At 41.0% G+C, this 22,582-nt stretch overlaps 1 protein-coding gene and 1 long non-coding RNA gene across 6 annotated transcripts in view; one reads left to right on the forward strand and one right to left on the reverse strand.

Annotated features, from left to right (window-relative positions):
* The window catches only part of LOC117806096 (KATNB1-like protein 1), a 40,456-nt gene extending 20,769 nt beyond the window's left edge, over nt 1-19,687 (reverse strand). The window contains exon 1 of one of the 2 annotated variants that reach the window (XM_034674780.1): nt 19,674-19,687. The gene's annotated coding sequence lies outside the window, so the exon portion shown is untranslated. Of the gene's footprint in view, nt 1-1,720; nt 1,756-19,673 lie in introns of those variants that run through there. The other variant, XM_034674779.1, reaches the window with a different exon arrangement.
* Nucleotides 4,669-22,582, forward strand: part of LOC117806097 — a 46,827-nt gene continuing 28,913 nt past the window's right edge. Inside the window, exons 1-5 of one of the 4 annotated variants that reach the window (XR_004629599.1) lie at nt 4,669-4,953; nt 5,342-5,380; nt 8,866-9,024; nt 12,103-12,972; nt 15,454-16,160. This is a non-coding gene — a long non-coding RNA (uncharacterized LOC117806097). Of the gene's footprint in view, nt 4,954-5,341; nt 5,381-8,865; nt 9,025-12,102; nt 12,973-15,294; nt 16,161-21,634; nt 21,744-22,231; nt 22,530-22,582 lie in introns of those variants that run through there. The other 3 variants (XR_004629597.1, XR_004629598.1, XR_004629600.1) reach the window with 3 other exon arrangements.

The raw sequence follows: 22,582 nt of genomic DNA on the forward strand, positions 1-22,582 counted from the left end.
TTTAGGCATGAAGCGGACTGATACCCATGCGAATAACCCATTTCTTTTAGATGGTGTACTCGGTAGGTTTAATTGGAATTAGCTCTGTCATTCTTGGTTGAATACCTAGTAAAACAGTATTTGCTACTAAACTTTCTGCCTTGACATGACCACAAAACCTTCCCACATAACTTAACTGCATTGTCACAGTCTAATTTCTAATGACACTTCAACAGCTATTTATCCTTTCCCAAGCTTTTGACTAAATAAACCCTTCAAGTGATGAACTCTCTTTAGACCACAAGCAAGATTAGGATGCAGATGTCTCTTTATCTCCACCAAACATCCATGAAGCCTCTTTATAAGACTCTCAGAATCCCCTTTGGTTAAACTCTGTGGCTTACCAACATTATTTATCTATTTTCAAGTGTTCCTCGTAGTCCTCAAACTAAAAAACAAACTCCCTAGGGAGAGAGGAGGCGGCTTCTGTGTGGTATTTCTCTCCCTGTGTGATCAAGGGCCGACATTTGATCACAGGGTTAAACTGTGGAGACCGGGGACATGTGTAATGAATTCAAAGCCCTCAGATGCTGGATCTCGGGGATTTTTCAACTATTCAGAAGCTCAGTGTTCTTCCAGACCCAAAGCGCCACTATTAAGCAGCCTCAAACCACCACCTAAACAAACAAGCAAAGTACAGTCTGCCCCGGCACATCACGGCACAGTTCTGCCATAATTACACTCTCAGCATCAACACCACAATGACTTACAGGGCTTCAGAATATGGCATCCACAGGACCACAGCATGTGCTCGTGAACACACTATATTGCCACAGTAAATCTGAGGTAAACACAACAGCGCCACCACTGGAACAAGGTTCTGTTTTTGTACTAAAGTAACGTGTGAGGGAAACACAAAACACATTTTTTTCCATTTGAGAAACATAAACTTAAACAGATCAGACAGAGCACTAGATGAAAGCCGTATATTATTTCTGGGGATATAGGAGGCAGCTCCCTTGGGTCAAAATAACACTAAAGTTAAGTCTAAGGATCTTCATGGACGAGCGACTATAGGGAGTTGAACTGCACGTGTACGGTCTGCACAAAGCATGTAGGGCTCTTAATCACATCAGTGTTACAAGGAGACACGTCTACTTTTAAAATTCCACAGTTTTGAGTGATTCATAAACACATTTACTGTAAATTGGAACCATTAGGATCCAATAGTGCACATGCTGCTCAGCTACCATGTGTGAGTCTAAGTCCACTGAATCCTACAGTCAGCCTCCTCTGCTAACTTTCAGTTCCAGTTGAATTTGAAGTCAGAATTCCTAACCAGGGTTACCTTAACACCAGGTGATTCTTCTACTCTGCAGAAATCTAAATCTTATTGAGTATCTCATTACACTGACCTGACAAGCCCAGACATAAAACTAATTTAAAGGAACTACAAGCCAAAATTAAGGCCTTAAAGGGACAGTTCAGCTTTGTTGATGTGAGGTTGTATGAGGTACTTGTCAATATCAAGTGTATTACGCACAGGAGACGCTTGGGCGGCCCCTTTGTTGGGAAACCAGGCGGAGAACTGGCACAGAAACTAGGCTATCAACTGCTACAGTCGGGGTCAAATCTTCCACAAAATTTAGCTTTTCAAAAACATCTGAAGCAAAATAATACAACCCAGATTAAACTCAAAAGGGCCTTGAGAGCTGGGTGTTAACAAGGACATGCTACCTACCACATTGGCAGACAGAGTTGGGGTCACTCAGTTCAAGAAGTCCATGTTTGGGTCCGTAGAGTCCCCAAACAGTCTAATTTGGCAGACTTCCTATTGTGGGAAGTTGAACTTGCTAAGCTGTGATCTGTTGACATATGATGTCAGACTTTTTGCAGGTGAGTGACTGTGAAGAAAGCCTTGCTATGCTGAAATAAGCAAGATTAACCAAGGGGCATGCATTACATTTTGCACGGGACGTGTTTTGTCATGTCTCGGTGTGGGCTTCCTCAACATCTTACCAATTTTAGACATCTTGCTCCTTTCTCTAAGCCAGGCCACAAGGATCCAACTAATTTAACCACCTCTAATTTTCTCAGGGCTTCGTCATGCCTGCCTGGTTGAGAAAAATTGCACGGAAGAGCTGTCTACTCTCACAGCCTGGCACTGCGGACAAAATGCTCTCACAGAATGCAGCATGCTGTTGAGAACAATGCCAGGCTCATTATGGCCTGTCCTGTGTCCCAAATGTTGCGCATGCCAGGCAGTCTGTCTGCCTACTTCAACTTGTGTCACTGTAAAGTTCTCACACTTAGCTCCAAATATCAGGGAGGCCTACATTGTTGAAATTTCCTAACATTATGATGTTCTTGTTGTTCCTTGTTCAGTCCCTGATCCACATAACTGTAGAGCACAGGCTGTGATAAGGTGAACAGCCCACCTTTGTCTTTTAGGATACAAAGCCTTCAGTCTATCAGCATTTGAGATCAGAGCTCTTGCAACAGAAAAGGTCAGCGACTGGTTTACAATACCTGTCCAGTGCTTTACTGGAATGGTAACTCAAGAGCACAATGAAGCCGTGGTTTTAAAATCCATTTAGATAGGAATGAGGTGATTAATGGGCACTAAACTCTTACCTCTTTAAAAATGGCACAGACAGAGCCTGAAGACTTGGTGAGTGTTCCCCACCTTCGCTGCACGTGCAGACGCCGTACTTCTCACTCCTCACTTTGGGAAGCAAGTACAGGAAAATAAACCACAAGCCCTTTTGAGCCAGTTAAACACATGCCTGCTACTACTATTCAAGATGACAATCACCCAGCAGAAAGCAATCCCAGCGGTGCCCAAAGGAAATCATTTAGCCCAGTCAGAGTGTTATGACAAGGGCATACCCCGACTCTAGACATGAGGTGAAATTTCAACACCTTCCTTTCCATGGGGACTTGGGGCAGGATCTTTTTTTAGGAACTCCACTGGTATCCTGGCAGGGCATCCAGCAATGATAGATCTTTCAGCACTCAGCAAAAAAGACAGCAATGTCAGAGCAGCTTTTTCTCACCCACCTGAGGTAAGCCAGGCCTTCAAGACTGTTCACGTATCTGGAGTTCATGTGTGCAGGAGACCTCTCAAGGTTCAGAGAGCAGCAGAGAGTGCAAAAACACTCAGGAGAGCCCCATGCTGACCTTGGTTTAAACCAAAAAGAGGTCAGCGAGGTAAAACCATTTGTGTTTAGGAGGCAGTGTGCTTGAAACTGAACCAGGAATAAAATATTGAGTGATGACCGGTGGCACTGAAAGCTATCTGTGTCCTTAAAGCCACATTTCAGACTGTCCAGGAGACAGTATCCAGCGTTGTTTTTGTGATCATACAGGACTGTTGCATAGACAGTAAAGCAGCTTTTAGTATTTATGGAGAGATTCAAATGAATGGGTAATTTGGATCTCTAGAGCACCTTGACAAAAAAACATTTTCTCTCTTACCAGACTGGTGGATTGGAATTGAATGACTCTGGCTCACAAGAAAAACACAGATGTCTCCTGTCACAAAAATGAAAGTATTACGAGAATTTGAACAGCAGTAGCAGGTGATTTTGCCATTAGATGAAATTGGCGTCCTTGGCCTCGTGACATGCTACAGTTGGATTCAGCCAGACAGCTATGTACCCAGTCTAGACCCATGAGGATACATTATGTCTCTGGACCTAGATCATCAGATTGAATCAGGCTTGGATCTGGTGCCAAATCTTACCACAGATAAGTAAAAATGCAACCAAAGACTTTTATAGGCTTTACAGACACACAACTAGCCTGCTCCAGTGAAAGGGAAAGTTCATTTTTTGAAAAGGGATTTTATGAGGTACTTGTCAAAATAAGTGTATTACCTACAGAGAATCCAGGTCAGTTGGGCCTGGCGAAAAGAACTGGAACGACAGCTTGGCAATCAGTCTCAATGTTTTTTTCTTGGTGCTATTAATCATGATAACAGCATAGCACTAGGGGTGGCAGTGTTAGCCAATCAATCAGCTGATTTATGGCATTCTGAAATATCTTGATAACTAATTGATGTACTATCTAATGAGTTGGACTTTTTTACCAATCATTTTCACTTATTTCATGCAATGCTGTCTACTGACTTTGATGATTTCCAAACTTTCCAGTGTTTTTGATTTATTTTAACATTGTGATTGCATGATTCAGCCAATTGCAGTGATCTGCTATTAAACTATCGTTAGCCTTTTGTAATAGACTGAATCATGCGATCACAATGTTAAAATAAATCAAAAACACTGACGTTTTTATCTCATTTTCCAACACCACTGACTTTAATAGCGCAACAAGCGTGTCCAGACGTGTGCATCACTATTAGGTGTCCTCTGGAAACACTTCCGTTGTGTTGCGGTCTATTTGCAGTGCGTTTTTCTAATGTGTTGTGTTGTGGTCTTTGCAGCGCGTGTCACTAATGTGTTATGCTGCTGTCTTTGCTGTGCGTCTTTCTAATGTGTTGTGGTCTTTGCAGGGCGTTTTCTAAAGGCTGCGCATGTGTTGTCAAATTGATGAAGATGTTTTCTTAATTTGCTTTTTTTTTTTTTTTTTTTTTTTTGCACAGTATCATCAAGCATTTCCCATCTATTCAAAAATCCTATTTGCACGTTTCTTTGCTTTATGACCAGCTACCTGCAAATGTGACATGTTGATGTGTCAGACAAAACTAATCTATTTCACTTCACTCACCCTTAATGCAACATTTATGTTATTGTTAATGTGCGCCTATCTTTGTTATTGAGGTTTCACAGACAGTGGTAAAGGAGAAATAATCTACAGTATATCTTTATTTTGATCCTTGTGTTTCAGTTTGACTGCTCTGTGATCTACTGGTAATGCCTCTATTACCATGTAGGGAACTTGCTCTGTTTCCTCAGCTAAATACGCGGGAGTGACGCAGGAGCAACATGTGTGTGGTTTTCCTCCCAATTTAAGGTAATTAGCAAATACAAAACATTGTAAACTCACAGAAACATGCCATTAATACTTTTCTCTGTGTTGCTGATATGTTATGTGGAAGAAACTAGTCATGGTTATGTGAGTGTACTTGTAATGTAAGGTGAATGGGTTCATTCCGCCCTTGTGTAGTTCATATGGCAGTGGTAAAGTAAATAGCTACATAAGTAATAAGTTAGAATATTAAAATGCTGTGTGTAATTCATGTGTTTTGTAATGTTTTAGTTAAAAAGATACACTTGTTATGGTACCTGTGGTCCTTAAATTGTGTGTGCTTGTTAACATGTTAATCCTTTGAAAAATATAAATGTGTATTAAAGCTGCTGTTGGTAGGAATGGTGTAAAAAACATTACTTTTTTCCTGTAGGTTTGGAGAAAAGGTCATAATGCCCATCGCTACTCACTGGTAAGTGGAGTAATTTGGAGTAATCTCTGCGTTTTCCAATGCCTTTGTATCAAGCAATGTTATTATTCCCCTTGTTCCCATTATGACAGACCAATCATAGCTAATCTCCAATCCTGATTGGTTGTGGGGTGGCCCCTACTACATCCTCAGATTGGTTATGAATCCGGCACTATCATGACTGCAAACGCCGATCCATAATAATAATAATAATAATAATAATAATAATAATAATGATAATAATACATTTTATTTATATAGCACCTTTTAAAAACATGTTTACAAAGTGCTTTACAGAGTGCAAGACATAGCGAGTGAGAACAAAAATGGGGGGCTAAGAGGAAATCTGGTTGGGAGGGATAGTGTTGACATTCGGAGTCCCTCTCTGTGAACAGAAGTTTACTCTGTGACTACCAACAGCAGCTTTAAAGTTTGAATTGCATAAGGTTCAATACAGGCGTATGAAAGCAAGAGATGTTAGCCACACACTGACAGTATATATCAGTCTTCGTAGGTGATAACAGAAACAGGTGGTTGTACTTTTCGAATCCTTTCAATGCAAGCAGATGAGGCAGCGAACAAAACCATGACTTGCAGTGTTTGTTCTACCTGACAATAAGTATGTTTGACCACCCATTAAATGGACCAAGGCATGACTTTGGGCAGAAAAAGGCACATCATGTCGTGGCTGGGAAATGGTTTTGTGTGGCCACTGGCCGCCCGAGGAGCTTGTTTAAACAGACATAGACTGAAAGACTTAATGACCATGCTGACAACAGTCATTCGAGATGTCTAGTGAGGCTGGAGGACTGTGGCTAACGGCAAAAGAGTCCTGCAGCTGCAGAGAGAAAGGGAGGGATGTTGTGGTCGCTGTCTCTTTATGAAAGCTCCAGAGAAAAGAGTCACAAGGGATTCATTCTGAAGTCCAACTTCAACATTTGTTCTCCCACCAAACCTAAACCAGCAGAATACAGGATATTCAGTCCCGCGGCGGCCTGCTGTGTTTTTCCTGCCACCTCAAACGTGTTCTGTCGTTTGCTCAAATGTCATCTCAATTAGACGTCAGCACATGTGGACAGAGAGCAGCTCTCACTTAAAAGTAGGTTTGTGTTTTTGTAAGGTAGCGGTGAGTTTTGGGTTGCATCCTAAATAATATTGCACATATTTTGAAGTCAGTTTTGCTGACTTGATTGATTCTCTGCAACCCATGTGCAATTCGCACGTGCTTAACACGTGCGGAGCAGCACTGACTACACACATGTTGGGAAAATAGTAGCAGGAAAAGGTTGTGCAGATTCAATGAAGCAACTTCTGAACATTTTGTTCAAGTTTTCTCAAGAACTGAAAGAAATGTTCATTGTCTGAAAGGAAGAAAACAATGTTGCAATCAAGTGTTGATAGTTTTACTTATTTTTATCCCTCAAAAGTGACCTAGTAATTCCCCGATCTCAGACACTGCTCTGCACAGCTTTGACCTGAGCAGATCAGGATAACTGATATCTTTATCCCTGCTGTTCCCCAGGTCTAAGCCCTGCAGAGGGGACCACATGCGTGTTTAACCTCCTCAGGTCTCTGAGCTTCTTTATCTGATAAAGTCGTGATCCCTCCAACTTGGCTCAGGCTAGAGTAATGAAGGGGATCCATAAATCCAAAGCTTTAAAAGCTCATCACAATTTGTATTCTGTACTCTATGTACTGGCTCCCTCTAAAAAGTACGAAACCAAATACTTCTGTTAATGAAGCATCTTTTCCAGTCAGTATAAAGTGACCTGACTCAAACAGCAGACTTTATGCAATTAAAAGTATGCTTTGTGCCAATATAATGAAATAATGGAGTGAAATCATTTAAATGCATCTCCTCCAACTACTAACAAATTTGAATTAACAAAATGACTGCCTTTATTTTCATCAGTCCACAACTCTGTGCTGAGAGACTCCATAGAGCTGAGGGTAATCAGAATTGTGGCATAATTCTGCGCAGGTTCATACACAAGAGGAAGATCTTCTACATTATTCATAGTATTGATGATAAAATGACAATATCATTTGTATTAGAACAGCTTTAAGACTGGGGATAACGTGGCTGCTTTCTGAAACAGAAGAATATAGGACTAAGGCATGCAGCAGGCAAAAGTATTTAAATCTTCTCAAAACAAGAAGGACTCTAACAAACCCAAAAATAAAAACAAGCATACATAAGCAATGAACAGTAAAATTGATTGTTCAAGTTCAGGATGGCTGTGGCTCACTGGGTGGAGTCGGTCATCTATCAATGGGAGGGTTGGCGGTTTGATCTTAGCTCGGGCAGTCAAATGCTGAAGTGTCCTTGAGCAAGACACTGAACCCCAAATTGCTCCCGCTGTTGTTCAGCAGTGTGGGAATGTGCATGAATGAGATTAACTAATACTGATGGCCCTGCACTATATAACAGCCTCTACTATCAGTGAGTGAATAGATGTGAATCAAGCAGCAACCTCAGGCCGCGAGAATTGAAGCCCATGCGGAAGTGTTAAAAACTGCAGTTCATCAAGTTTCCACTTGAGGCTGGCTCCAGAAGTACCGGAAACCACATACACACCAATTCAAAAAAGCTGATCTTTAGAGCAGAAATAAACATGTTTACAGCCTGGAACAAAAAACAAGTGTAGTCTGGATAGCTCATTTCTTGATCGGCACACACTGCACAGGGGTTGAATTTTTTCATAACGCAGCAGTTCGGAAGATTTTAAGATTATGAGTTTTCCATTATGAGAGGCACAGCTGACTTGATTGACAGGGGGGAACACTGTAGCTGTTGGGTAGGAGACTCAAAGCCCAGCTCTTTACCTCACACTAACTCAACAGAAGTTACGTTGACTTCAGCATGTCCAATATGGCTCCCGCCGACGATTGGCCTCAAAGCAGCACTTCTGAAACAGATGGGTGACGTCACAGATACTACGTCCATTATTTATACAGTCTATGGTGTGAATGTGATGAGTAGTGCAAAAGCACTTTGAGTGGTCAGAAAGACTAGAAAAGCACTATATAAGTACAAGTCCATTTACCAAGTTTTGGCAAATTAATAGCCAAATAGGTTTCCCCCCCATCAAAAATGAGTCTGTTTGGACTTAAGTCATTCACATACCAATCAATAGTCTGTTTCATTTTGTCCTGTAACGTCTTGCCCTCAATGAGTCATGAAGATGCATGGGTGAGACCAAGTCATCCCATCGCAGTACCAGCAACAGAGGTGGTAGTAGAGGTATTAAAGGGACTAGACAGGATACGTTTTGTGCTCCCTCAAAGCTTTAAAACAGTGTGAAATCACACACAGGTAAACAAATACTATGGCTTTGCAGGGTCAGAAGGAAACTAGAAAGGTGTGAAGACATTAGAACTTGGTTGCAGTGTTGTTGACATTACAGTTAAGCTTAGTTCACTTGTATTTTCTCAAAATGTGCAAGGGTTAAACCAAGAAAAATGAATCTGAATTGTATTCCTCACAGATTTGACTGGGGAGTAAGAGGAGAAGGCATGAGCAAGCTCCTGGTGGTGATTTAAGACCTCCCAGTCTTGATAATAAAGACGATCATCCACATTCCAGCCTGCAGAAGAACAAGATGAAAAACTTTTGGACAGGGATGCTGGCTGTCCTTCCTGCTGTGGTAAGTACAATTGTCTTCAAAAGAAAATCACAAAGGTTACTGTGATCAAACTTTCCCTGTGCTAGCGGAGATCTGCTTTGCATTCGTCCCAGACTCAGCAGTCTCCTACACCCTGACCCCTGCTTTGGTAAAAATGCCTTTATATGAGAAGTTTAATAAATGGCATCTGAAACAGGTTGCTGTATTTAAGGACGGACTTTATCATGTGGGCTCCACATGATGGCCCAGACTCAAGGAGAAGCAGATAGCTCCTTCTTCAGACAGCATAACTCAGCAAAACAGAAACACACAATACATCTGAGAGAGCTCTAGACGACAGGAAGTGATGGGATAAAGAAACAGGGTGAGCTGCTCATCCTTTTCATCCAACACAGACCTTTCATATCCCCTCAGCGTCTAATTTTAGCTAACCTGGAGCTGGCATGAGGTCAGCTGTGGGTTTCACATCAAGGTGAGATATTCCTCCTGTGTCGAGTTCCTGTCTTTGCTCTGTGTGTCCAGATAATTTGTCTCCTCGGTGGTATGTAAACTGTCATCAGAAAAGCTAGCACTGTGTACCTCTATAAACACACTTTCAGGAGTTTGAAAGGGTCAAAGAGGTGAAGACAAAAGCAGTTACAAAAAGCCACATGTTTGTAGATAAAGTGCTTCAACAAGGATTTAATCTAGAGGGATTTTTATTAGCATCGTTTTTTGCACAACTTTTCACAAGATTTCTGGATCATCTATCTCTGTGTGTGCATGTGTGACTACGTATTTAACGAGCGTGTGGCCTCATCAGCACACACTCCTGTCAAGTATACACATGTGCAGCGTCGTCCCAGTCATGGCTGAGATTCCTGCCATTTCCACGGCTGTGATGGATCCAAACACCAGTCAGTCAGTCAGTCACCGCGCGCCTGCAGAGAAGCATGATTCACTCTTTTAGGCTGCGTGACTCAAAGCTCTCTTTCCCGCCTCTTTATGTCCTCCCCTCACTCCCACTGTCCTCCCAGGACTCCGGCTTGCCATTTGACCTGCTGCCAATTTGGACGTGCTCCCCCCCCGATGGCCAGCTGTGGGCTCGTATTTGGTGCGTCTTCATAGCAACAGTTTGAGGACTTACACTTTGAGGCGTACACATGTAAAAATGGCAAACAGATGGCTGTGGAAGCGGGGTGATTTGCATATTTCCAAATAAGATGATTGATTTCACTTTCCTCCATATTGCCTCCACATACTCTTCATCAGTAATGAAGCAAAAGAGGCCCTGAATCAAGCTGATATAGCCACAACACTGTCAGCTCCAGTGAGAATCAACACGTGCAGATTGTTGCTTTTGGAAAGCAAAGAATTGACTCTTTCATGAGGTGGCAGTCTGCAAAAAAATTCCTTCAAATTGGTCCAAATACGGAGGGAAAAAACTCTGACAAGTCACCACGTCCAGCTGAAGTATCATACAAAGACTGAGCCCGAGCAAGCGGATCTACTGCTGGGTGTTAAAGAGGACCAGATGATGTGGAGAAGGTGTTTTCAGCCGTGGGGTTTCAGATATTCATATTTTTTGACAGTATGGGAAGAGAAGAGGAAATCTGCAGATGTTCAGTGTTGTTCTGCTGCCCTGAGATCTTATTTGTGTTCATATCAATTCAGATCAAGCAGCAACTGAAAGCAAGATGAACTACAGCGGTGGGCAACTGACCTCAGCGGGCCCGCCACTGCAGCATATGTAAAATGGGGTGTGAAGGGAGCCCACTGACAAAAACAGACCCAGGGTGAGATGAGGTTGAATCCAAATGACCTCAGACTCCAGAGAGTTTTCTCTCAGTGCTTCCAGCGAGACGCTTTCCCTCCAGAGGATGTTGTAAAAAGGTTTTCCTGTTTCTCTCCTCGTGAGCCCCGAGCTCATTTCGTCTCTTTCTCACCAGGCCCGTGCAGAATAAAATCCAAGACTATCATAAAACCAGTCACTGAAGTCAAAGCAGAGGGAAAGTTAGTCTGGCCAATGCACAGAGTCATGGTGTCATGTAGGCCTGAGAGCCAAACACCACAGAGGAGCTCACACACAGGGAGGGGCGTCCGGCCTCTGTGTGTCCCTTAAGACCTTAAAAACCCCCTCAAACATGTGTAATAGCCCACATAGGCACATACTGTGTACTGATAGTCATCGTCTAACAACAATAGCTTAACTATCACTAACTGTTGTTGACAAAGGGCTAACAGAATCAAGCACCAAGAGCCAAAAATTACACTTAAGAGACCATTTGTGTTAATGGAGCAATTACATTTAAGAACATTCAGCATCCACTCAATGTAGGGCAGAACCAATAGGAAACCAACACATGTCTTATTAAGGTCCTTTCTGGGGTTTCACTGTTGTTTAACAACACTTTAATTTTACCACAGTCTCTCTCTTCATCTCCTTTATCCCTCTTTCCAACTCTATCTCAGTGAAGGCACATCGCTGTCTAACATGAGTCTGGTTCTGCTTGAGGTTTCTGCCTGTTAAAGAAAGTTTTTCTTTGCAGCTGTAAATGCTAAATGCTGCAAAGTGCTCTGCCCATGGTGGATAAGATGAGATAAGACTGAGTACTGTCTGTAAGATGGGACTGGATCTTATCCTGTCTTGATGTTGGGTCTTTGTTAATAATATAACATAGAGTATGGTCTAGACCTGCTCTGTTTATAGGAAGTCTTGAGATAACGTTTGTTGTGATTTGGCGCTATATAAATAAAGATTGATAGATTGATTTAATTTAGTGTCACGGCAACACAACCCTGGCACAACTGTGATCTAGGGCATCCAAGCGTTTGCTGTCCTTGCAATAACAAAGGAAGAAAACAGGCTGTAAAGGCAAAGGAAAGGCTGACCTTACCTGTAGCGACTTCTCTTTCCAGGCCACCATGCATGGTTTCAAAGACCAGCTCATGCTGCTTCCTTCTTATGACTCCTCAGTGGTTCAGATGACAGTTCATTTGTGATAATAGACTAGACACACAACAATAACTCAAACGCAATGGGAAAAAGGGGGAGAACTTCTCAAAATCTTTCGACGGCTTTTGACAACGGCATCTCTTTCTCTTTTGCCTCCTGCACAGGTGTCTGCCCGAGCTAAATCAAGACCACAGCGTCCCTGTCCCATTGGCCAATTGGTCGCCTGACCAGGGAGGCCCACCCACCTGTAGCTCGACAGCCATAACACCTATACTCAGGGCAGTATCGCCGTAACATTAGTGTCTTATAAATGATCCATACTCTTCTTGTGAAACTAGTCAATATCACTTATTGCATTTGATAATAAGAATAGTACAACTTCATAAAGTCCCCATATTCCAGCACATAATCCTGCACTTTGGCAAATTAATGTTTTGATACTTGGATTATTTAACTAAATGTATTATAGGGAAGCCTCTTGAGATGCAGCATCTCTTTTTCAAGGGGGGTTACAACACAAATACAAAGTAAAGAACGTACAAAAAAAACCATTCATGATTGAAGTGCTGGTAAATAACAAACTAGGCTAATCTAATCTTCTTATCAAAATCTTTGCTTACAGAAGATTAATTGTTTTGCAAAATTGTTGCCCTTTGCCTTTGAAGTTGTAATTTATGAATTCCATGGCAGCATGGTGTTTACTGGTGGTAAGAGACTATAGTTTCAGTATAGTACAAAGAAGCCTGCTTTTTTACTATCCTGTCCAGGCATAACATTTAATGGGAAGCACGTCCAGCCTGCTAATTGTTCTTCTGATCAGTATAATAAAACTGTGGCTGTTCACAATTTACATCAGACCACAAGCTACCCAGAACACCCACATTATCATTCGCCCTTTTACCGTCAGCCAAACTGTTACCACATCACTGAGAGCTCTGCTGGTTTAAAAACACCACACCGGCTGTGAATGAAAACCAAAGCTTACAGCGAGAGCACGTGCCACACACAGCGGTCGACCTCTCTCTTGCGTGTCGGTGAGTAGTTTACAGCATCTGTGTTTTGATATTTGTGCTCAGTTTGTCTTAGCTGGAAAAAAAGTTTCCTTTGTGTCTCAGCTGCTGCTCGGACAACACCTGCTTAACATTTCTGGTTATGTGATTCAGATTCATTTATCCTGGCTGGATTAAACAGGGCAGACAGTTAAACATATTATCTCAACTAATATGATGTTGTTACTTTTCAGAACGCAGACATGATGACATTATTAGCCTTGAGTAGATACAGCTTGTGCCTATGCCTCATACCCAAATCAACACAGGGGAGCCACTTCCTACAATTTGCATGTGCAGCACACGTATGATTTCCATAAATACTATCACAGCTTTTCTTACACGCATTGAAGTTGAACAGACTTACTTCTGCCAAATAAAGCAGAGTTGTGATAAAGGTCTAGGACTATCAGTGTTTCAACCTACAGTTCCTGCAACTTCCAACTGCATTGATGGAGCTTTACATGCACAGTGACGCGTAAAGTGCATACACAAGCTGGTCACTGTAAACAGCGTAGAAAATCTATTAAAAAAGAAGCTTGGGCGCCGTTGGCCAGCGGTCCAAGCACCCCATATACAGAGGCTATAATCCTCATCACAGAGATCGCTGGTTCTGACCTTGACTATTTGCTGCATGTCTCCCCCCACTCCCTACTCTCCACACCCCCTGTCTCTCTTCAGCTGTCCTGTCAGTAAGAAAAAAAAGGCAAAAATGCCCCAAAAAAATATAACTTTTAAAAGATTCTAAAGATGTGCTCAGTCAGAAAGCAAAGCAAATGTATGCTCTTCCATCTTTTGTATAGATTTGACCATCAGTCTGTGTTAAAGGCCGAACACCGGCTGCCCAGATGTTAGTTGTTTGCTAGCTTAACAGGGGTATGGCCAGACTTTTTTTTGACACGGGGTTGCCTAATACAGGCACTGACTTATGCAGGAGTGGTAAGAGAAAGAGTGTACACATATTAATGAGTGTTATTTATTTTCCCTTTCTGTCCCTACTTCAGCTACTGAGATTATTACACAGATGCTTTGGTCCAGAGTGGCAAAATTTTAATCCTTGCAAATAATACTTTGAGGACATAAGAAGAAGATGCTTGTTTAAAGTACTTAAAGAATTGCACACAAACTCATGCAAGTAGTCTATCAAAACCTGTCTTGGCAATGTTAATATTGCCATTTTGTTTTGGTGGGGGGGGGGGGGCATTTCTTCCTTTATTGCAAGGACTCCCAAAGAAAGACAAAGAAAGCATAAAGTAAACTTTTTTGACAGCCATGATGATGCAGAAAACCTCTGTATATTGGGCACATGCCTTAACCCCTTATCCCACCAGTGTCCCTCCAGTAAATGTATATTTGAGACTTCAACAGTCTGCAGGAGTTTGTTTCAGACTATTGAGGGACAGATTCCTCTCCTAAGCACCTGTCTTGTGATTGTGAACTGTAATAATATTCCAGGTATCTTTCACAATTTGAAATACCCCAAATGTTCCACATTTGAATGTAAAGAAAACTACTAGCACCCTGCCCTGGCCACCCGACTTGACACACCTCAGGCTAGCAAAACAAAATAAACGTTACACTCTGTTCAAACACATAGGAACAGCTTAATAACACTGGTCTTTTGGGTTATATGAGCCTTGTCTCAGATTGTGGTTTGAGACATTAGCCATTATATCTTTATTAGGTGATAGTTATGTTAATATTGTGTTAACAACTTGTGCTGCACCCAGCGTCTCTAAGTATATTATTATAATTTAGATTAGGGTATTTCTTGGTGCCAGAAAAGTTGAAGACAAAAGCTATTTACGAGCAGTCCATGTTAACAACAATTCCTCCTGGAGACTTTGAAAATGGAACATTTCATTTAATGGTATTTTTACACTGTAATTTTCACTATAAGACCAATTCTTGCCCTTTGGAAGAAAACACTTCTACTGCAACTAATTTCTTGCTTATTTTCTTGCTGACGGTTAGTTTTACAAATTTTCTGGTCAGAGCAGACTACTTCCAATGAGAAGGAATGATTTGTTGAAGTAAACTGTGCCCAATGATTCTCAAACCTAATGTTTTGGATCATTGAGTGTCTTAGCTTCAGGCAACTCTACAGAGCTGAAAAACAATGGCGCTCTGTGCTCGGATGCTATAACATCTCCTGCTTGCCAAAGTCAATGAACCTAGATTCCTTTTCAAAGCTGGACCAGAGGCTCCAAGCAACAATTAATATGCAACGTGATTTTATCTCTGCCTCTCTCCAGAAAGAGAAACACATTTAGTTGTTTCCACTGGTATCCACTTTTTCTTCTAAAGCTGAAGACAGATGAAGTGGAGTGAAACACAACCCAAGAAGAAGTGGAGAAAAGGCCTCTGCAAGGTCCAGAAGCAGTCAACTCCACCTGGAAGCAAAAGAGGTAAAGGATGGAGAGGTATCTGTATGTCTCCAAGAATTCCGTATGCTGTATTTTCCAGAGAGGCCTCGTGGATAAACATGAAGCGGAGTAGGCTGTCTGAGAATGAGCTGTCAGTGGTCAGTGACTGATCCAGATCTCAACTCCACCGCCTGCAGCATGGTCAAAACAGAAGGGACAAGAGATTCCATAGAGACTCCTCAAATAAGCAGCACGCTGCACGACGCCTCCCTTCACAGGATAACGGGAAGGAAGATGAGATGGAGCGAGACAGAGACCTGCCTGTCCTGTCAGCCAGTGGAATGGGAAAACTAAACACCTTGGTTTAAACACTGAGTGATGGAATCCACTCAGCCGTAGTCAACAGCTCCGACAAAAATGGAGACCTCCGCTTTTGTTTTTATGATTCCTCTTTGTTCTATGCTGTAAAAGTAAACAGCCGTAGTATTCGCTCTACGTTCCAACTCTAAGAATAAATTTCCAAAATAAAGATCATCGCAAGGGTCGTGCTTTTCATGACAGAGTAGCCTGCAGATGCCTTGTGAGTGCATGTGGTGGCATAGCTACTCAGGAATAGCAATCTTGGACCCTCACTTTGGTCCTGACAAGAATGATTTATTGCCATGATTTTTTAACAGACCAAAATACTACTTAGGGGCTGAACTTAATTAGCTTTCTTGATCCCCTGACTCAAACAGCAGCCTTATCGTTTTGATATTTCTTGTCTGTGTGTAAAAATTGGACTAAAAATAAAGTGTTGACAAGACATTATAAGGCGTGGACAGTTTAAGTTGCCATATTGGTTTTGATGGAGAGAGCTAGCGTTTTAGCAGTTATATTAACTATACCCTGCATCAGCCTGTCACTGATAAGAGTCATCAGTCTGTCAGAATATAACAACAAAGAGTCTCTAAAGGTAAGGACTCATCCCTATTACAACACCAAAACTAAAAGGAGGCACCACCCTGTGGTTGCTGATGATGCTGCAGTCATTACGTTTACTAGACCTTCAGTTAAATACTTTGCTGTAACAGGAAAGGCCTTTCCAATCACAGTTTCTTACTGAATGAAGGGCCTTTCAGATTCACTCTGTCAATTACTTTAGCTAGTGGATATACCAGAAAATATAGCATTAGCATAACTTTAAGCTAAATGCTAAACCACAAACGCAAAAATGATAACACAAGAAGTAAGTTGGTGAATATGAAAAATATTATACCTGATAAAAATTGATATATTAGCCAGTTAGTTTTATTTGTATGCTAGCATTGGCAAGTAGCTGAAAGTACTGCTGCTACTTTGTACACTATGACAGATTAGCTACCATGGCTAGATATTATTGTTTTAAACTGAGACTTTTCCTATATCTTTAGTTAAATGTGATAGTAGTGAGGGAGGTTTCCATGTGTTTGGCCTTTATCTGTAAAATATGAATGTTAAGTTTAACACAGAAGCTGATGAGAAGCAAAGTCATCTAAAGATGCCATAAAGATGGAGCGTCTTATAAGAGTAATTGAGGCTTTTGCTTCTTATGCGTGTGTGTTATGTTAAACTCCTGCTCTGCTGTCGGGGCCTGTTTCCTGCTCATGTAGGTGGCCTGTCAGGGATAAATAGCACTAATCTCCATGATGTACACCTTACGTTTCCTCATATATCTTGAAGGAGTACAAACTCTTGGAAGGAAGCAGTAAAGTGAATTTGCAGCACACTGTTTTCCAAGGCTGAAGACACACTGTTTGTTTAACATGTTATTTACAGACTGACATGCTTGAATAAAAATCTAATTATTGTAGATCTTATCATTACAGGTCTTTTTGTAAGCAATGAACATGTCCATAAAAGGGTAAAGGGGAAGTGATGTTAGAGTGTAGCGATTCGGCAGCTGGTCTCCTGTGGAATCCTGGGCGATACTGGGAATGACGGAGACCAGCTGCTGACTCAGTGACTCATTTTTACCTCAGCAGGGAGAAGGAGGGAAGGAGAGAGGGAAATGGCAGAGCAGTAGCTCCCGCCCAGACAAAGACCAGGCACAGCCAGCTCCCGCAGAGAGACGGGCCACACAATTTCAAGTCTGCTTTAGTATATCAATTTGTACCTTCTTTTCCTTTAGCACCACACTCAGATCATGTTGCCATGCAATCATTTGCTTTATAAACAAGATATGATGAAAGAGTCATAGGAAAAGTATTCATCTTTTGGTTCTTTCATTTTTTACTGTGGGAAGCTAAAAATTGTGAAGTATGGTGTTGCATGTAGCTTTTATCTTTCTAGCGAAATGACAGCAACCTAAATGTCTGTTTCTCTTCTTCCCTCTCTATGTCCCTGTTTCACTCCATAAATTTTTGAGTGCAGGCCTGTGTTGTGTCTGGATACTGGCATTAGTAATATTTTAATGTTCTGACAGATGAATATGGAGCAGTAGTTTTCAGTCCTGGCAGGTTGTAGAGTCACTGTCGGAAAGAAAAATGGTACAAACTATTCAAGCAGATGTGAAATTACTTAGATGAAAGTAGTGGAAGATTATGATAAATACTAATAGTTCAATAAAAGTGCTAGCTAGGTAAAAAATGTAGAAAATGCTATTAATTATATTTACTGTCCTCAAGTTTGAAAGCTTGAAAGACATTTCCATTGCTCTCTTTATAATATCTTATGAATATTACCACTGAAACTAACTAGCTCATTGTGTTGCATGAAAGTAGCACTGATAAAGACCTCCCTGTGACCCACTTCAACATTAGACCGACACAGTTAGCGTAGTAGCATAGTGAAGCAAAGCAGAGCAAAACATTTTGCAGCCAAAGAGGTAGACGTTCCAACTCCAGAAGTTAGTGGAAACAAAAAAAAAGGCTAAAAAGCTTGGGACATTGCTCTTACTTCAATGTCATTGCAAACACAGACTGAATACATGCTAATGTAGTTCTGTGTTTTCTGAATGAGCATGAAGACAATTTCTTTGCTAACGTATTGAACACACATGATGTGTGACTATTGTGTTTACAGCTTGTTTAGCTTCCTCAAAGAAGCCACGCTGGAAAACCTGTTATTCCATGGAACAGACGTTTTTAATTGTCATAGAAAGGAAAGTACAGGTGTAACGAATAACACTAATGATGGCTTTTTTCCACAGTGTCCTTGTAAGCCATTCCAGTGGCAAAGCATGGACAATACCAGGAACTGAATCAGCTAAAAGGAATGCAGCCATCAACAGTGTTATTAGTTACATTTGTGCTTTAGGTGCTATGAAAGAAAAGGCAAATGTCTCTACCCTCGTACTTGCTTGATAGTTCTTGTATTCGAAAAAACAACAAGAAGCCAAATAGGAAGATTAATTCAGTTACACCAACTACAATGTTAACTGTTGCAATAACCAATATTTACGTTTGGTTTCTAAAAGGTAACTTGGTTCTAACTTTAGTACGTGTCAATGTTGACAGCAGCTGAACCCTATCAAAGGCTTGAACTCTGGCCCACCTCAGAGCGTCTTAACACAAGAAAACACACTAAGGCACACACTGTTCAACATCACAAATTTAACACAGATTTCCCTTCCTTTTAACTCAGGGATAATAGCATATTTTTCTGTAAACTTTCAGATATTTGAAGCCCCAAACAGCTTTAAGATGTGATTGTGCATTCCTCTCTGACGTTCTTTGTCCCAGATGCTTTGTTTCACAGCTCTAAGGTCGCAACTCCTCACCACACAGTCCTGGAGCGTGTGAGTGTGTTTGAGGTTGTCTTTGAAGATGAATTAAACTGATAACAGTCTCGACTCCCAGACCCCTACGCACCTTTCCCCACCATAAATAAAGTGACACTGTGATTACACACACGTCACATTTGATTGAACACTTCCCATAACTATCAGGGGGGGGGATCCCTCTGAACCCTATGCCTTATCCACCATTAGACAACACAAAAAAATGTTACTGCGGCTTAGTAGCATGTCTGGAGTTACCACAGTGAATATGACTTTATTTGTGCAACAATCAATCAGCACATTTAGTAAGCAGAAATCTCATGACATCAGCCGTGACTGCATTGGAAAGAACCTCTGAAAATAAACAAGTTGCAGACTTCTAGCTCTCACAGTCTCAAACACCACATGAAACTTTAGACGAACGTTTTCAGTTTTAACCGATCCACAAGGGAAGTACTGCACATTTTAAAAAGTAGATGCAAAATGGACAAGCATCAAACAGACACATACAAGCACAGATTTAAAAAAACAAAACCAAGCTAAAAGCATCATAGAATCATCATTTTCTCATTAGTACATACCCTCTCTGTCTGGGAGTGTGTTTTTATGGAGATTATGGGAAGTTCCGCAATGAGACAGTAGCCCTGCCCTTATATGGAAGGTTCTGTCCTCCTACTGTGTCCTGCTGAGACTGAAAGCCAATGTAGAAGTCTCAGAAACAGCAGAGTTCAATTACATAACAGGCCTGGCAGGGACAAAACATGTATGATTAGGGCTTAGACCTTGAGCCATGCAGGATTTGTCAATGGAGGTGGCTGGAATGTCTGGTATGGCTGGTGGTACCACTGGCGTACGAAATCAGAACAATCTGCTGTTTGCTAATCCGGCATGGAACAAACAAGCTTTTATTGTGTGCCAAAGTGAGTTATTAAGACTACGTAACCAAATCAAACTAAACAAACATTTTAAATAAACATGTCAGACGACGGGTTCAGACACTGACATCATTAATCAGTTTGTAAAGACATGACGTCCGACTTTCGAAAGACGTCAAATCAAACTTTTCCACTTTTCCTGTAACGTTGAAAGAGGCCCTTTGATTCTGATATCTTAACTTGCTTTTACGGAAATCGCCATGAGTCAGATATTAAAAATGAACGGCCGGTTCTGATTATGAGTTATTTTCTCATGTGCTTGTCACTGCATTACACCTGCATGATGAACACCATGTGGGAGAACATCCAGAGGGACAGCACAGCTATCAGTTTCTGATAAATGACGTAAAACCAACAGTGGTGTTGATTCCAAAATATGAGACATGATGATACAAGTATTATTTACTGTAGTTTATTGAGAGGTTTATTGTTTAGTACCCAAGAAAAGAATGTGTGATTTCTTTTTTTACACAATTACATTTCTTATCACACATCTGCAACAAGTTAGCGTTGTAAGAACACAGCCAAAAAGGAGTAGCACAGATATCTTGTAACAGCGCTAAAAGGCCTTTGGGAATCTGTCTTGATATGCATGAGTAAACATGGTTGCTATGCACTGAGAGAAACTGAAGAAATACCTCAAAACATAGCAGCTGCTGTTGCAGGTATCCATATTTGCTCACACATCAGGTTCTGGTCGTTTACACTGATATGCATACTCAGGATACCAACTAATCCTGTGAAAAAAGCCCATTTTGAAGAATTTTAAATAAAAAAAACTTCACTTTTAACATTATATGAAAGTAATTCAGAACACAAGTTGAAAAAGAGTATTTCATCAAAGGACAGTTGATGACATAATATAAAAAAAACACTCCAGAACAAAAAAAGCCTGCAGCACTTCAAATCAAACCAGTGATTACTGGCAGTCAACTCTAACTGAGCCAATCAGTGATTGATTTACAATCTGTGGAAGATTATGCATCTGAACATCACCCAACACTGACTGGACATGCAATATGAAATACATTCAGTGACCAATATGAAGCCAACGGTTAAGCAAGTTATGGTAAGTAGACTTTGCTGGTCAGGATGCAGTGTTTCAGAACAGCATGTCCCATCCTTTTATTGGAGAAGTCACCATGTTGGAATTTGCCAAAGGAAGTGCAAATGTGTGATGGAAGAGAAAGAGCTGCCGGCCTTTTGTCATCGTTTTATTGATTACTGGAACTGCTTCTCTTTAAGTCCAGTAACTTAAATTAAAACTGCTGTTTGAGGGATCTGTTGGAGTTCAGGGTGAGTCTAAGTGGAGAGTGGACGTGGAATGGTCTGTAGAGTATAAAAGGTGAAAATCAGACTTGGAGAAAGTAATATGCATGCTTGATATATTTGAAGATAATAGTACTCCATCAATTTATTAAAGAATGTATAAACTAAAACTATCATGAGCATACCTTATACTCCATGCATTCTCCATACATTACTTTTTACGTATAATGGGTCACAAGTAGTGATTAAGATAGTGGAAAATGATCACCCAAATGTGCTGTCCTCCCATCTCAATCGAGCAATCAATCTAGTGTCCTCTACCTCGTTTTTGCTTGCAGAACAATCCTCGGGGCTCTCATCAGTGCCATTCCCTGCAGCAGAGGGCAATTGAAAAAGTTCCCAGAGCCTCTCTCCACACTGCTTTCACAGCATCATGACAATCACACAGTAAGTGACTAACTAGTGAAGTTATATGGTAGATGCAAGTATTTCATGTAGGAGCTGGAGTAAATGAAAAACAGCATAAAAGCTATAAATATTGGACTTTGTTAGAAACATGTCTCCAAATAAGAGCTTCTGTTTCCTCATGTCTTTTGCATGTTTGAAGAAGGAACTGAACTTATAAGAGAATAATATCAACTTCAAATGAAAGAATATAAGAATGGTGGAAGAAGCCATCAGATAATATGATAAAGGAATCATGTTAATCTATTAACTGCATGGGTAATTAACTCTATCTTGAAAGAACATTATCTAATTCGACCAGTCATACAGTTGAGTTAAAGTTTTAGATCTGGGATGTGACATTAAGCATTTACTCCAGAGAGCCTGGCCTTTTTATAAATGAAAGAAGCAAAAAGTTGCACCAAGTCAATTATGCAAAGTCGAGGCAGCAAATTTCTTGTTGAATAAAGAGGCTTTATTTTCCTCTCCAGCTGTGCCTGTTCTCTTTGGCAGTGTGTTTCTTTTTGGGAAGAATCCTGGCCTCAGTATGAACAGTCCGGCTGATGTTTAAACCTCGGGCTGTGATAAATGAGCAAGAAGTGCTATAATTCACCGCTCCTCTTGGGTGGGTCCTTCAAGATTGGTGGTACTATTTTCCTTCAGACGATTTGTATAGTGGTTTATGTTGTCACAAAGTGTGCTTAATGTAAAGTTCAGTAAAGGATGGCAAAGTAAAACTGGTATTTTTTTAATGCAATTCAAAGAAATAAAAAGGTAGTGGTGTGTTTTTCTCGTAGTTGAGGATCCTTCTGTGAACTTTGGAAAATCAGACAGTTGACTCA

The sequence above is a fragment of the Notolabrus celidotus genome, chromosome 22 (assembly GCF_009762535.1).
Source record: "Notolabrus celidotus isolate fNotCel1 chromosome 22, fNotCel1.pri, whole genome shotgun sequence".
Lineage (NCBI taxonomy): Eukaryota > Metazoa > Chordata > Actinopteri > Labriformes > Labridae > Notolabrus > Notolabrus celidotus.